This window comes from Emydura macquarii, unplaced genomic scaffold (assembly GCF_026122565.2).
Source record: "Emydura macquarii macquarii isolate MOO-44397 ecotype Brisbane River unplaced genomic scaffold, CSIRO-AGI_Emac_v2 contig_1551, whole genome shotgun sequence".
Classification (NCBI taxonomy): Eukaryota; Metazoa; Chordata; order Testudines; family Chelidae; genus Emydura; species Emydura macquarii.
Genome location: NW_027131688.1, coordinates 20,445,885 through 20,456,947, shown reverse-complemented (window position 1 = coordinate 20,456,947; position 11,063 = coordinate 20,445,885). Strand labels below are relative to the sequence as shown.

Here is an 11,063-nt window from a genome sequence, read left to right as displayed (position 1 = left end):
CTTTGAGGCTTGGCTTATCAGCTGAGACAGTGTCTTTAATTAGGGTCTAGCTCCCGCCCTTTCTCTTGGGGTATCCTGCATTATAGCTGGTCCATGCAGTTTCAGTGGCAATGAAGCCTGCTACTGTCTCCCTCTTGGCTGATCTGTCTCTGTGGTCAGCAGTCTCTGAGGTAGAGCGGTCTTTTTCCTGTTCACCATCCCTTCCTGTGGCAGGTTTTCCCTTTTAAGCCCCCTTCCAGGCAGAGCAAGCCTTACAGATGCACCTTGTTAGTGCTGAATGTGCCCAGAAAAGCTTGTTGTTAGTCTCCTCTCTGAGTGAGTGTGCCTCTTCACACTGCCCCATGGACATTCTTAGATAGGTCTTGATTAATTTTAGCTTGCTGAAACTTCTTTCATTAGCAGCCACGGCTACAGGAAGACAGCAAAAATATAAAGTCCTGTTTCTGTGTTAGGGAAACTCACATCTAAAGACCTTTTGTGAATGTAGTTAAGGCAATCAATGGACATCTTTGTTTCCAAGTCATCCTTAAAAATTCGTTTGCAAAAGCTGGCGAAGAGTTCAATATTGCCCTCAATACTCTCAGAGTTTAAATCCTCAGGGTAAGTGTTTGCTCAGTTTCAGAGATGCCTCTTTAGGTCTTCCCTATTGAGAATGACAGCAGGTTTGCATACCTTTGTCAATTGTGCAACCATTTTCCAACCGTTCTGCAAGTTCCATCCAGCGAGAGCCTGCCTCCATGTGGTCCTTCGAATGTTCGTGTTGGCAGACTTGCTCGCTAAAGTGGAAAAAGTCAGTGAACCCAATTTTATGGTTCACAAAGGAAGATGAGGAATTTGGCTGGAAAAACAAACAAGTGAAACAGAACAAGAAAGCAAGAGTCAAACCATATATCAATCAAGATCTCTGGCGTAATTCTGCATTAGGAGTTTTGATAAAGAACCACAATTTTAAGAATTGCCTTCCTGGGCATTCGTTAGGTGAAAAGTCTTGTTGTAAATTAAGAATGGGATTGTTTTCTACCAAAAAACAGTGAACAGAACCCACCACTTGTGGCCAAGTAGCCGTATCTGCCTTGTCAAAGCCAAAATTCTGCCCCACGCTTTCAGTAAACAAACCACTTTCAGCATCCAAATCCATAACAGTTGTACTAGCAACCAACGGACAACTTTCTGTCTCAGAATCAGACTCCAGGACCAAACAATTCAATGCCACAATCTACGCTGGAATCAAAGACTCCAGCACTCAAGAGGCTTGACAAAACCAAATCAATGTCCTCATGAGCTAAGGAAGGCTCAGAAATGCGAGTAACAGAACATCTGCAGATTGTTCTCCTGGAACATGGTTGTATTTTGCATGTATCAAGAAACTCTGTAGACCACTCAGATTTTTCTGAGCTTTTTCACAGGCCTGCTGCAGCTTGTGCTTTTGAGCATCGCTTTTGTGCTTGTATGTATTCATGGAGGGAATCATGGTTAATTGTAAGAACTCACCCACCAAGCTCTTCATGAATGAATTGCTAAGTTTGGGATGACTGCAGTAGCGGGTAAAAGAACTAATATCTCTGTGAAACTCAGCACTATATCAGGTGAAACTAATAGCCAGAGCTCAGGAATGCAGATAAAGTCAATCAAGGTCAAGAGAAGAGAGAAGTTACAGAGAAGGCTAAGGCCCCGTGATGGAAGAAAAAAGTGAGAAGTAAAAAGGGGCCCTTTGTGGGCCCCTGATGGTCTCGGGCCCAGTTCCACGGAACTATTCAAACCCCCTTTGCACAGCCATGGGAGAGGGAGACCTACACTTTAGGTGGGACGCACTCAACACAGCTGCACCTCCTCTCTGCTGATCCCTCTGTTCATTCATGATGTACTGAATATCCAGCTGGCCCAGCAACAGCATCCAAGTAGGTTTCAGTAACACATGTGTACGTCCTGTGGCCTGAAGTCTTAGAGAGAAAGGAGCTATTGTCATCTATTATTGAAATGGGAGAAGAGCAGCCCAGAGCTGCTTAAGAACTGCAGATGCGCAGGGGCTCTGCTGGGATGGAACTTTCTGCCAGCATCTGTTGAAGAGCAAGGGGAACTGACTGAATGGGCCTGACCTCATTTGCATTTTAGTTATGTGACAGATTGGAGGCTTTTTGGTTAAAATGCAGTTAAATTTTGAGTTCGGGGGTAATCAAATGCTATTGACCTTGTTGGGAAATATGAGGACAAGACATCGACATCACATGTGCCTGGGACCACCCTGACGGAACTGCTGTCAGGCAGTTTGGTGAGGGAGCCAGAAGACAGAGGAGGAGGGATTGCTGCCATTGGGAGTGCTTCTCTGATAGTGAGGACTTTGTTAAGGATCCCCAGTGCCCCCGATGCCTCTCTAAAGGTGCTGCTTCAGAACAGTAGATGGCGCAAACTAGCAATGGCAGCTCCGATGTGATGGACAGCACAAAATGGCAGCGGTGGCAGCAGTTGTGAGGTGACGTTCGGCCCACTGTGGCAATGGCAGATTCGAGGCAATGGGTGGAGCAGAACAGCAATAGCTGGCACAGAGTGGGGGCTGCTTGGCCTGAAGGCACAGACAGAGTAGCAGCCTACCTAAGGATTGTAGTGCAGGCCACCTCCCCTGTAATTAAAGCTGAAATCATCTCAGCTGGGCCAGCTGGTAGAGCCTTCAGAGAAGTCCAGGCCTGCCAAGTTCCTTGAACTTTTCCACGTCAGGTTGGCTAACTGAGAGTGGAGAGCTGGGAAGGAGGGAATTGGCTGGAACACACCAACTAGACAAAACTGCCAGGAGGACACACTGTCACTGCAGCCAAATGTAGAGGAACATCAACACAATTGCCCACATGCTTGGTCTCTGCATTCCTAACCCCACCAGTCCCACTAAGGAAAGAATTCAAAACCTCTTCCCTCATCACCCAGGGCCTCTCATGCCCAGGGGTACAAATACTCTTCCCCACCTTCCCTCAGTTGAAAGATCAATTCTCAAAAAAAGAGAAGATAGCTCTCACTTTTGCAAAACTTCCTGGCCTCTCATGCCACACGCTAGCCACATTTCTAATGCCACCATCCCCTATAACAGTGGTTCTCAACCAGAGGTATGTGTATCCCTGGGGGTATGCAGAGGTCTCCCAGGGAGTACATCAACTCATCTAGATATTTGCAACAGGCTACATAAAATGCATTAGCAAAGTCAGTACAAACTAAATTTCATACAGACAATGACTTGTTTATACTGCTCTATATACTGTACACTGAAATGCAAGTGCAATATTTACATTCCAATTGATTTATTTTATAATCATATGGTAAAAATGAGAAAGGAAGCAATTTCTTAGTAACATTGTCCTGTGACACTTTTGTATTTTTATGGCTGATTTTGTAAGCAAGTAGTTTTTAAGTGAGGTGAACCTTGGGGGTACACAAGGCAAAGCAGACTCCTGAAAGGGGTACAGTGGTCTGGAAAGGTTGAGAACCACTGCCCTACAACCATAACTCCTGCCACAGAGGCTGGCCCATAGATTCCATCCTATGGGAGTCTCATTTTAATGATTTCATACCCTGCTGGCCTCTCACCCCACCATTAGAAACCCTTTCAACCACAACAACCTACTTATCCCTGGTCTAAATCTCTCAACATGAGGAATATACTATTAACAATATAAAAAACCACAAACAACCCACCCCACAGAAGGTCTGAAGTATGCTCCCAGCCTGCTGCTGAGTCCCTGGTGGCTGAGAAGAGGCCCTTAGCAGCAGTCCATGCTCAAATGGGCCATCAAAACCTAAACTCCCTTCTTGGCCCTAGCAGTGGGCCCTCCAGTTAATATGCAAGGCACACTGGGATGGTATATGGAATTTTGCACTGTATCTGTTTGCATGCTGTCATGTTTTAGCCAGGGGCAGATGGGTTCAAGCCATGAAATTCAGATTTGAATGTTTAATGTGAACCCCTCAACATTTGTGGTTGTTTGTACATTGGCTTTTCATACTGTTTATGATAAAAGTCATTTGCAGGTTAAGATGATGAAACCCCCTCCAGCCCCAAATCTGGAGGTGTTTGGTTGGTGTCATCTCTGCTGTATTAGTAATATAATTTCTCCTCCACGCAGAGGTGGGTAGAAATAGCTTTGTTGCTTCCTTTAGGGAAAAGTCCTGTAGGATGTAAAAGACATTAAACTGAGAGGGTTCTGTAGAAATATCATAGGAGTCTATTAAAGTTACATTGAAATCCTATAGAATTTCAGAGAGACCCAACTTGTCTCTCTAATATCCTGACACCACCATGACTACAACACCTTCTGCCTATAGGCATTTTCAAAAACTATCCCACAATTTTCTGCAGCAAAAATATATATTTTCCTTGTTCAAGTCTACCGGATAATTTAAAAGAAATCTGTAGTAAAGCAACCACGTGCCGCTCAATGCTCTAGGTGGGACTTTTTCATAAGGCCCCGCAGTTTAAAAATCACTTAACTCAAGCCCTCCTGCCCGCTTTCCAAACTCAGGAGCATCGACACAAAGGTAGGGAGGTTGGGGGAGGAGGGGGAGAAACTGAGGCGGCCCAGCCCCGCTGTTGCAGTGGCCCATGCTTCCTACTCTGTTAGCCCCACCGCCCAGTCACGAACTCTGCTGCACTCCGGCAGCCCAGGGGAGTGGTTTCTTAGCCCTGGAGTAGCAGCAGCAGCAGAGCTCGTTTGCATGCAAGGACTGGGAGGTGCAGCAGCAGCAGCGTGATGCCAGCCCCTGGTCACTGATGATGTGGATGTGCTGAGGAGCTGAGAGGCTCCCTCTGTTCCTGTGCATGGGAGGCAGAGGGCTGCCTGCCTGCCTGCCTGGAGCTCTGCCTCTCTCCTAGCGGCGCCGAGCGGCAGCTGCTGCTGGCCGTACCGCAGCTTCCCTGCTGCACTGGGCAGCCCGGGCTGGGGCGCGCGGAGGACGGAGCGCCGGACATCGCAGCAGCAGGTGAGCCGCCCGCCGCCCCCCGGGAGCCGCTGCCCTGTTGGGGCTCGGGGCGGCGCGGTCCCAGGGAGCGCTCGGGGGCGGAGTTGGGTGGCTGGTGTGTGGGGAGCGGGGCTGGGTCCGCTCTGCCCGGGCAGAGAGCCGGACTGCGGGGCTTCTCGGCCGACGGGGAACCCCCGACTAGAGCTGGGGCAGGAGGCGCCGAGCCTGGGGGCAGGCGTGGGGCAGGGACCGGAGCAGGAGGCACAGGCAGGCGGGCAGGGGCCAGATGGGGCAGGAGGCACAGGCAGGGAAGGCGCTCGGGGCAGGCGGCGCAGAGCTGCCCCGCTCTGCCTCTGCCCGGAGCCTGGCGGGGCTGCTGCCCCAGGCGTTGACACGCGCCTTTGTGGACTGAACACGCTGGCCGGCGGCCCCCGGCTTGCCTGGCTCAGTGGCTGGGGCGGGAGCCCGGCCGCACAGCGCCGCGGACGGGCAGGAGTTGCAGGGAGCTGGCGGGTAACTTTGGCGGAGGAAGAATTCCATTCGGCTGCTGCGCGGGCAGCCCCCAGCCCCCTTGTAGTCAAGCTCAGGGCACGAAGAGGCAGGGCGAGGGAGGCAGTGAGCCTCCTTATTATCACTCTCTAGCGATGATCAGGCACAAGACACGTGCAGCCTCGGTTCAAGGGGACAGCCTGTAATTTGTGAAAAGAAATGGGCCAAGTGTCCCCTCCGTGTGTGGTAGATTTATACATCAAGCGCTCATTAAGGGGAGTTCTAGTCATAGGCCCCAAGTAAGTCAAATGAGGGAGAGCACACCTTTAGCAGCTCGTTCCAGGAGAGAGCCGCTGGAAATAGAACCCCTCTAGAAATCCTAGGATCTGACCACGCTAATAGTGGGATGAAAAACGTTCAAAAGTTTATACCTACCGTTTCTGGGCAAAAGCCACTTCAGAAATAACTGTAACCTGTCACTATTCACACCTCATTTGTGCCCTTGATTAGCTCCAACTACTTAGGATTTATGCAGTGAAAATAAGAAGTGTGTATACAGATGAGTGCATATAATATTCTGGAACATCTTAGCAAATAGCTTTTACTGCTTGTAAATAGTTACATGCATAGTAAGTTGTGTGTGAAGGAATTATAAAAATTGCACCTGCATTGCTTTCCCCCTTTAAATATAGTTCTTTTATCCAGCAAAGGAGGTTAAGAAGGATTAACTAACGAATGGTTATTGCCAATACTTACCTTTTTAAAAAAAATTACATTTGGCAGCTGGATGGCCTAGGTTTGAAGGAATGCCGATGAAGAGACTCTCTGGTTTGTGATTATCTTAGCTACTTATTTATTTCACCATTTTCAAGATGAATTTTGAAAGAAAGAATTAGGTAACAAAATGTAACTTTAAAAAGATTATGCTTTTACTTGTATTTTGAATACTCTGATTAAAAGTACACTGAGTTCTGGCGCTTTCCACTAAATTAGCAAATATCACATTTATAATTTCATTTCTAGAAATAATGAATCTACTATATGTATAAACAGGGATAATGATTACTCTGAGCATGGAGTGTGGATGTTTTTATATGAATCCAGAGATTGCCAAATGAAAGTACCACAAAAATTTTCATTTCATCTGGTACAGAGATCTGTTTGTATTTTTTTGAGTATGGCCTCAGTCACTGGGGAGGTAGGTTAGGAGGCTGATAGACTAAACCGTCTAGCTGAAATAAGCAAGTTGTGCTGGACGTATGCCGTCAGGGCAGCTTTCTCTTTTTAGTAGGTTTTGCTGGCTGACATCTTTACTAAAATACTACAAACTAGTTGGTGTAGAGGACAGGGACACAGCACAGTGTACTCACATCATAGTCCTAATTTGTCTGCATTACAAATCCACCCCAGAATTTGGCATTATAAGCAATCTTGAAAGAAGTCCAAGAACAAAATAGCAGTTTTCTGGACTGAAGTGTACTGGCAGAGCTGGAGAGGGGGAAGCTTGTACATTGCCTGCCTACACATAACCCGTCCAAAGCCAGTGTTTTATGTCCTTTAGCTTTATGAGCAATACATTTGGTCCCCAGAAAAGAATGCAGCACATAGCTCAATATTTTGATAATTATTATTCCATTTTAAATGCAGGGTTCTTAGAGTCAGTGTTATGATTCCAGAGAAGAAAAACAAGGAACTATTTGACCTGGTTTTCTTGCTTTCCTGATCTGGCTTGACAATATGTCAATCATATGGTATTTCCTCTAACTTTTCTGGTACATTACTTTAGTAAAATAATGAATGTGCAAATACAGTCACTACCTTCTCTCTTCCTCACAATGATCTCTTTGTATTGAGCAGCATGTTTTTGCATAGATCAGCCATCAAATCTGCAGCGTATCATCCACAGTGAAATTACTCCTTTATCCTCTCTAAAAGTATGTGCATTCACATACTTTTAGAAAGAACAACAAAATAATTTCACTGTATGAATATATATATATACATACATACACATACACACATTTTGGAGGGGCCAGTCAAGGAATCCCTCATTCAGGGCTTGATCCTGCTCCACTGACGTCATAGGAGTTTTGTAATTGATTTAAATGGGAGCATGATCAGACCTTCAATAAGGATTCTTCACTCTGCTCTTTATGTATAGAATGTCCTCCCAGGTCTAATCTATCAATAAATTCACCACCCTTTCCTTTTTCAAATTCCTCCTCCAGCCTCCCTTCTACTAGAAACTGGCAACTAATAATGACTACGTATAAGGAAAGTGGGGTAGTTGATACAACCATTTTTTAATTTGAAAGGAAGTATGTCTTTTTGCTCTCCCTCATTTTTTGTTTGTTCTTTCTTTGATTGATTGTGAACACTTTGTAGAAGGGATTGCATCTTATTATATATTTGGAAAGTACCTAGCATATCATGTATGCCACCATAATCCAAATAATAATAATAGGGAATCTCTTGTCTGCAGCGTGGGCCAAATTCTGCTGTGGAAGCCTGGTATTGTCATTGAGATTGCATGGGTATAGCAAAGTAGAATTTGGCCAGTATAGTTAATGTTATCAGTCACATTAGGGTAGATGTCAGTAAAGTTTTGAAAGTACAGCACATCTGTTCAAACCTCTGTAATATTTGTAACACATTGGCAGATGTTAGTTGGAAATTCAGGCAATGTACCCACAGATGGAGCAGTCATGTGCATTTGCCCATGCTGATTGGGTGACTAATTGTACATCAAACTGCCTGTTTGCATGCATTTAACAGACCTGCAGGTGCATGTTTAGAAACTTGTTGGCAGGGTGGCCCTTCGCTTTGTTTAAGCATGTGTGCTTTTAGATGTCATAGCTTATTTCAAAACTCAGGCAGTGTTTTTCTTTTTGAAATAATTTCCCTTTATTTTTTCCATGTGTTGCCCGCTATATGCAACTGGACCATCCCTTCTGGGATAGCACACTGCATTCCCATGTTAACCGACTCAGACTGTGGCAACATTTAGTACTTTGGAAATTCAATTTAATTCTTGTTGCTGAGCTTTTGAGTTTTAAATCATAAAAAAAAGCTCCTTCATCCTTAGTGCTAAGAGATGGTATCATGACACCTTCCATTCTTCTGTTAATTACCAGTGCTGAACATTAAGAATCTATTCTGTGTCTTTGTTCTCACACGGGTGTATCTTTTTAATGTCCAATCTCTTAAATTTCTGTTCAAATACTTTGGCTAAACTAAACTCTGAACTAAAAGGCTCAGGGTTACAAGATCATAGTGTAATGTCTATAGTATCTCATTGCATATATCAGATTATATAAGGAGTTATAAGGAAATACCTAGTTTTCATCACTTAGCTGCAATTCCATATGGTTAATCTGCTCTTGTCCTAATTCTGGTACCTGTAAATCTGTACCGTGTGTGATGGACAAACTGAACATTCTTTCATGATGTCTCTCAGAAAGAGAACAGACAATTTAGAGTCCATCTCATGCTACTTTTCCTTCTAATAATTCCCTTGTCTGTGCTGATGCTCTGAGATGCATGCATTCTTCTGCTAGTGGAGCCGCTATCTAATACAAGGACAATCCAGAAGTATTCACAAGTGGTGAAGCACAGGAATTCAGTTTTCATGCTCTGAAGAACAGAATAGTTGGCAAGCACAACCACCTGTTCTATTGATCAAAAGCACTGTCAAGTAGAGAAGGCAGAACATAATCTTGTCTTCTATCAACTCTCAAAGCTACTATAATACGTGGGATAGTCCTGAGATGAGTCCAGTATTCTGCCTCAAACAGTGTCAAAAAAAGAAGTACCAGCTTCTTCCAAAGAAGGTGCAAGAAACCCCATAGTGGACAATTATGGAATAATTTGTCCACAAGGGAAGTTTCTTGCTAACTCCATTTCATTGCCAGTTGGCTTCTGCTTTGAAATATGAGGGCTTATATGCTTATTTATAAAGTATTTGGTGTGCAAGACTTCTTGAACAATCCAGGAAGCCCCCAGTGTTCTCTGCAGTGACAAGCAGCGTGCAGGAACATACTACGCATGAAGGGCATTTTCAGACTCCAAAAGTAAGTTCTCAGCATAGATGTTATTTGTATAGCAAGTAACAGAACCTATATCTGAAAAATATATCAACAGCTTTTTGAGGCTTATCTTTAGTTTCTATGGGATTGATTTTTTAATGAGGTCCTCTCACATCAACAAATTCCTGTATCAAATGGCAAAAATCCTTGTCTTGGCACAGATCCACAATTCTATGCAGAATCTATGGAGATTTCCATGATACTGAGGCCTACTAGCATTCAGAGAAACTCATTTAGTCACTCTTTCCATCTGCTCCATTTCTCTCTCCCTCTGCTCCCTGGCACATGCTTCCCTGCTTGCCTGGTCCTTCTCCTGCCTCTGCTCATGCTGGCTGGCTGCCTTTGCTTCCTTCCTTCCTGCACCCTCTCCCTTTGGGAGTACCTTCTTCAGAAAGCTCCTGTAATTAAGTGTTGAGATCAAGGGTTCACAAACTTAAGTGCCTGTAAAACATCTGGAAAAGAGTATGCAGTATTGCCAATCCCATGTGTTCAAAAATCACAAGTCAGGCCGCCCCCAAAAGCCATGAGGTTTTTTTAAAATACATTTTGGATTTGCCTTCTTTTATTTATTATTATTTTTGAGTGGTTAGGATGCACTCTTCCAGCTTTTCTCTGCAATCAGGAGGGCTAGACACTTACTAAAAACAAAAAGTAAAGCACAGATTCTCATGTAATCACAGGATTCCAGGAGCTGAGGCTTTAAAAAAACCCACCAAATATCATTAGACTCACAAGACAATCACAAAATTTGGTGACACTGGTGACTTATCAGCTCTTTGCAGTCCCCAAATCAATACTTTGTAAGTCAGCAGTGGTCCATGGTGAAACTCTGACCAAGTTAATTTTACACCACTAGCTGATCTGGAGACTGGTAGAGAAAAAGTAAAAACTAGCCTTCCATGAAGTTAGCAAAGAGAGAGCAGCACACTTCAGAAATAGAAGCCTCCTACCCCTTTTCACTTTCCAGAACTCCATGCTGTGTCTCATTCTGAAATGCTGCTCCTTCCCATCAAGTCATTTTAGCTTGCTGCTTTTTCAGAGGAATCAACGTCTTATGCCTAACATAAAAAAATGCAAAGAGGAAGGCAGCTCTGGGCCTGTGGAGAGGAGAGCTCAAGTACAGCGTGGGAGGGAAGAGACAACAGTGCAGCTTCTGAAATGAAAGAACAGAATAGAACCCTAACCTCCAGACTCTAACACATATCTCACTGGTCTCAGTTGCTTAGGAGCAAGATTTGCATCCAAACAGAAGTGGGATGTTTAAGCCAGAGTTCACACACATGTAAATTTTGATTCAGTGGTCCATGATATAAGACTAATTTACCTAGCACCTTGGATCCCAGAGAATGTTATAAAATGCACATCCATCCATCACAGAAGTACAGCCAGAGGAAACAAGGAAGCTGTCTAACCTTTCCTCCTGTTTAACTACGTAGGATAGGTAATGAAGAAGCAAGTGGTCTTCATCAAAACTAGGGTGTAGGATCAAAGGTAGGTGATTACTCAAATTGGAAGTTTGCCAGGACACGGAAGCTAGCCCACCAGCTCCTG

The 11,063-nt window shown here is 44.6% G+C and overlaps 1 protein-coding gene across 1 annotated transcript in view; it reads left to right on the top strand.

The window, feature by feature from the left end:
- Positions 1-4,678: 4,678 nt before the first annotated feature.
- LBHD2 (LBH domain containing 2) overlaps positions 4,679-11,063 on the top strand; it is a 30,416-nt gene continuing 24,031 nt past the window's right edge. Inside the window, exon 1 of the mRNA XM_067555017.1 lies at positions 4,679-4,959. The gene's annotated coding sequence lies outside the window, so the exon portion shown is untranslated. The remainder of the gene's footprint in view (positions 4,960-11,063) is intronic.